The sequence below is a fragment of the Lepisma saccharinum genome, chromosome 1 (genome assembly GCF_977018435.1).
Source record: "Lepisma saccharinum chromosome 1, izLepSacc3.1, whole genome shotgun sequence".
NCBI classification, from domain to species: domain Eukaryota; kingdom Metazoa; phylum Arthropoda; class Insecta; order Zygentoma; family Lepismatidae; genus Lepisma; species Lepisma saccharinum.
This window is the reverse complement of record NC_139229.1, coordinates 42149819-42155818: the sequence shown is the minus strand read 5'-3', so window position 1 is coordinate 42155818 and position 6000 is coordinate 42149819.

The window sequence follows — 6000 nt, the reverse complement described above, 5'->3', positions numbered from 1 at the left end:
GCGTCTTGTTACTCGCTGGCAGATAGCTCAGGTGTGCAGTTACGGTCCAAACAGGAAATTCCGAGCGAAAGGCTTGCGATGAGAATAAGTTTACCACTCTGATTTATTTGTGCTACTTGTACACCATTTCTCGTTCATTGTTTTTAAGAGAATTATGATTAAGGACACGCATGATAACAGGGTGGAATCAATAACAATGGAGAGCACACAGGGCCGGACTTAAAACGCCTCCGCTTCTAGGTCAGTGTTAAAGTACAGTCGGATCCATGACTATTGCCATGCAAATTGTCCATGACTATTTTCATTATTTTTTTCTCTTTCATCCTGTGTTTGTAAGCGATGGATTTTTATACATGCTGGTGCAGAAGTTGTCAACAGCTTGTTTTGAGTGTTTTTTTTTAATTCTTGAAGCTCTTATTGGGTCAAATAAAATACATGAACACTGTGATGGACAATTTGCACGACATGGATCCCACTGTACCATCAATCAGAGGCGCAACCACGATTTTTTGCGGGAGGAGCAAGTAACAGGATTAATGCGCCGATAATAATAATGGCGATAATAAAAACAACATTAACATTATTAATATTATTAGTTGTATTAGTAGTAGTTGCAGCAGCATGGGCGCCCGCAGGAAGGGGCCAGGGGTCACTTGCGCACCTGAGATTTCTGGAAAGAGTTAATGTAATTCGAATGGTGAAATTGTAGAGATATTTTTTACAAATGTATTGTAAGTTACATCAACTATTATTATTATTATTATTATTTGAAGTAGGGTTCCATTTAAGCTTAGGGTGAAAAACCTTCAGCAAAAAAGTAGTTTAGGAATGAGCAAAATGAAAAGCAATGCGGTTCAATGTCCACGTCAAAAGCAACATAGAAGTGTACACATATTCTAATGTTCTAAACAAAAATCGCACACAAACCGTTTATAGTCCTCAGTACCCGCACATTGCTCATGACACCAAGTGCTACACTGAATACAAATGATTCATTTTTCACCTGCTTTGTCACGTGAAAATGTCCCGTTACAATAGGGACATCCACAGCCCTCATTTTCACTATCTTCATCATCAGTTGACACTACTAGAAGAAACATATCGAAATCTTCATCACGTTTTGTGCTAGGGCTTCTCTCTCGTGTTCTTTTCTTCCCCTTCTTTAACGCCTGTTTCTTCTCTGTACGACGTGTGTCATTTCCTTTAGGTTTTACGCTTTACGCTTTAGGCCCATCTCTTTAGATCTTACAGCGATGATTGCGTTCCTCATGTTCTCCTTGGACCACGGTTTCCTTTTCTTTCTATCCATCTGAAAGAAAAGTGGAGAAGTTCGTGAGGTTATGTAAATTATGTAATTTCCTTAGACCAAATCATTACACTAATTTGGCACTTACTATTTTGGAACAGAAAAGTCCAGATAATACTGTGTAGAAATGTAGAAAACTTAGACAATGAGGTATAACCCTGCAACCAACTTGTTTACGTTGTCCTTAGTAATCACTCCAATGGGGTTATTTGTAATATCACACACGTGCGGTATTTGGAACACATGCAGGGTGCGATATTCGGCACAACTGGGAAAGCCAACATGGCGCCTACTTCTACCACAACAATGGAATCCACTTCACAATATACACTTTACACTACAACTACATAATGTACACATACCATTTATGCACTAATTATATGACTATATACAGAATATGTCGTCGACGACAACCTTGCAAAATATTTCCGGCATCACCGAAATTTAAACCTCTCGTGCTTTTCTTCCACCTGCACGCAGTGCGACGAAACTCTCTCTGCTGGAGTACCTACCTCAGTCGATTATAGTACAACTGTTAACACCAGAGTGCAGCACTTCCCGGCCGAGATACGAAGGGGTACGGAATTAGGAAGGGGTGTTATAAACGGCACTTCTCCTCTATATTTATAATACCCATTGTTATTTTAAATTGGAATTATACAAGTATCGGTATCGGCATCGGTATCCGTGGGTATCGGTTCAAAGTGGTATTGGCTCTACACACGTATATCTAATGTATGTGTGAAGGTAGATAGGTAGAGGGGTGGCTTTGGTAATATTTGCGGGGAGGCCTTAGATTGGTAGATCCGGCACTGCGCTGTTGTCGTGTAATTAAGGGGTCTCGGATTTGATCGCTGACTGAGACATATTGCACAGTCGTATGTATTCCACTTTCAATTGCATAGATGCAGTCCTAATTACCCTACCTGAGCCAGGGGTGCCCACAGGGGGGATTCATGACGCGCCTGTGTCATGGGATTTTTTTGGGGGGACAGAATTTTATAGCTTAGCTACCAGTTGTATACATCATTACACCAAAATTGGGGATCCTTTCGTTTGAGTGACTTGTTATTGATTTTGATTTATGGTTATTACGTACAATTTTTCCACATACCTGTGGGTGATCGCCTTATGCCTTTAGAACCGGTTTGGAAAGGTGGGGACGTGCTGTTCGCATTAGTACATGCTTTGTCAAGCAGACAAACTGTTAAGAATAAAGTACAGTGCACTAATAATGGCAGGGAACCTGATCAGAAGGTCTAAGATAACGCATGGTTCATTTTGAGACTGTGGTTGCTTGAATGTATTATAGAATGAGGAAGTTATCAATAAGTGTGTTGCAACAACTTTTTACAACATAGGAAGTTATCATTTATGTAAAATGATAACACATGTCAAAGTAATGTACAATATACATGTAATGTCTATATTGTAAACAATACCTGAAGTAAACATATATTGCTTAAATGTGTCTGTATTATATTCCTCGGCAAATTTTGTCGGACCAAAATAATTCGAGTAAATAATTCGGCATGAGGGGAGGAATGTTCTTCATAGGTCTTTGGAGAAATGGGCACACCTGACCTGAGCATAAAGTCCTCCTAAAAGGCACTTTGATAAACAAATTTTGACTTATTATTTGTCACGAATCTTCGAGTTAGTGACAAAATCTGTAATGCGATACAGATAAACTAGGCATCCTGAGCAGTGTTGCGAATTCTTTGTTTTCTGGAAAGGCATCGAATACTGTAAGCAACATATGTGTGTGTCACAGTCAGATTTATCGTCGACCTGCCTCATTATTATTATTCTAATCCTTAGCCGTGCAAAGTGTGTTTTATCAAGGTGTTAAGTGTTTTTATTTGTGTGTATATATATTTGATCTGCCAAGCCAACGGGAGTAAGGAAGGAAGTCGCGAGTCTGACGGGCGAGCACCAGAAAGGTCACGTTTTGCATCTGAAACTTAGGAAATTCGACCTTAACGACACCCATTCAAATATCTCGGGTTCCAGCAGCCGGACTGAAATGAAATTTTTTCCAGCGCAGCGACATGTATGCAAGGACGGATGTGTGGAGATTAGTCGCAATCAAGCAAGAATTACGGATGCCAGATCGAATTGGTTATAATCGATCAGTTTATGGACACAGATTGCAGTTGAGCCGTCGGCGCCAGGCTGACCCCCACCTAATCCTAACGTACCCTAGCAGAGGCACGCTCTGTCCAGGCTGGGAGACAATGGAGCGAAGAGGAATTACCTAGTGGGAAGCGTACCTCAACGACTGTCAATCGTTCTTTTTCGAAATCCGCATAAAACGAAAGGACCTGCCATTTCGACACACAGATTTACCGCGAGTTCCAAGGAGAACACATGCACGCGCTCCGAACGTGGAGACTACCACTGTGCCGACCCGTCGTGTGTTGTTACCTTTTTGGTGTGAGGACGAGCGGAAGTGCGCCAGCCTACTGTAGTCTTCAGAGTGAGTTTGTGAAAAGTGGCTGTATGCGAGATTTTATCTTTTTGTGAAATGAAACGCGCATAAGGATGGCCGGCTGACAGTAGAAGAGAGGAGGAGGGCCACCACCGGTCCGCCCCGATGCCAGACAAGACGTCAGACGAATGCCTACATCATGCTGAACCCACGAGCTATGCCTCCTGACGCCTACCAGATGCCATAGAGGGAGAGAGAGATGCTGAACGCTGCCATATCGAAGTCCCGACGCTTGAGATCGTCCGACGGTGCTGGAGAAATCGCCGACGACGCACATGAACGACCCCCCACCGCCCAGATGCGAAGTCCGAATGGCGCTTGACCATCGAGATGCTCACCGACTCCGAGAGGAAGAGATGCCGAGGCCCCCGACATTTCCCGAGCGACGCCGACGACCCATCGTCACTGATCCGCCTAGGAACCAGATGCATGAACGCTCTCCATCTTCTCGTCGTTGCGATCGTGGAAGAATAGGAAAACCTTTCGTGTGGATACTAAGTGATTTCAAATGCCCGCGAAGACACCAGGATGCGCCGTGGAACCAGAGAGAGGTAACGTATTCATCTGTATGAATGTCAACACGTACCGGCTCGATTGATATTTAGAGAATGCCCTAGAAATTCGTAGATGTTTTGCAAACGCCCACACACCTCGAAACTTCGTATCAGACTCCCGTTGCGCTTAATATTTGTATTTAATTGTCTCAGGTCAATTTTACTCATTTCTTGTGATTATTGATGTTCTTAAATTCGCTGTTGTTTGTGCTCCTTTTGTTTTGAGTGAAGTGCGTACTGCTAGAGTAAAGCGCCGCCCGCTTAATTGTTCAATCAATTTGATGTTGGTTCATTTTAGTATTTGTCAGCGTTGTGTCGCTGCTAGCTACGTCAGGTCGCGTAGGTTATTATTGTTAAAGTATTTGCCTGGTAATATTAATTGCTCGTCCCGGCGATGTGTTGAAGTCCCGCCCGCTTGAGAGTATATGTTTGCGTCACTCAACAGAGGTTATTTTAATGTTTAGGACCACGTGTGATCGAGTAAAAGGAAAAACGTCCGCCCACGTGAGCGTAATTGCCGTTGAGACGCTTTGTTTATTCTGTACAAATAATGTATTGTCATCGCACCGACCTATTTTTAAAGGTAAACTGAAGTAAGGGCTGGCTAGTAATTTGAAGTAGCACTGGAGCAATTCATAAATGACCTGATTAAACAAAAGTCAATGTAAAAGTAAATTCGAATGCAATAATTATAATAACCAAATAATAATAATAATCAAAAACCTGTGCATTTTATGTATAATTTTTGTTGATAAAACCCGTAAGCTGGATGTGTGAGTGAATGAGAGAATGCAAGAGGGGGAGCTGTATTGAATTGATTTTTTTGTTATGAATAGAATATACTTTTTATTTTTTATGTTAATTTGGGCAATATCATTTCATACGTATGTCGTTACCCGTGATTTTCAGGTATGCAGCTAGCCACTTCCCGGCTACAGGTAAAAGTCTGGTAATTGAACGGATATGTTTTCTTTCTGATATGGCTAATCGCTATGCACTGTTGGTCACCGTCCGTATACACGAACTCAACCTGGACCGTTAAGCATTTACACTTGTCCGAGGGAGATTTTGCCGCCTCTATCTAGGTAGTGGGTAGTTTTGTTTTTTTCCGGGCAAGGGAGGGCGTTTACATGTGTCCGGTGGTAAATGCTCCATGGGGGCCATGTCGCCTCAATCAAACTATGAAATATTATAATGAGAACATAAAAACCTACGAATATAAAATTTTTCAAGAGTTTCAATTTCCTCCTTGCATGAAAGAATGGGTTCGTTGTGGAGAGAGGCAGCCTGCAGAAGTCTGCAGACTGCAATAATTAGTAATTTTAATTGATGCAAGGCCATCGATTCTTTTTAACCCCTGTCCCGACTTTCGGTAAGGATGTCGAATCGATCCTTCCTAATATGAATATGTATGATACACCGTTGGAAAGGGTGTGATTCAAGGATTCCTGAAATGTAGGATTTATGGTGAGGAAACAATTGAAAGTGGATAAAAACATAGTATTATGTTTGAGGAACCTCCATTATAAATTAAACATAATGAGCCTAATTTATGTGCAGATGTGAGGCTAAATGCCTCATTTGTTATGTTAGGATTGTTGAGTTTACTTATCTTAGCATAAATAATACATTTGCAGTGTATTTATGCT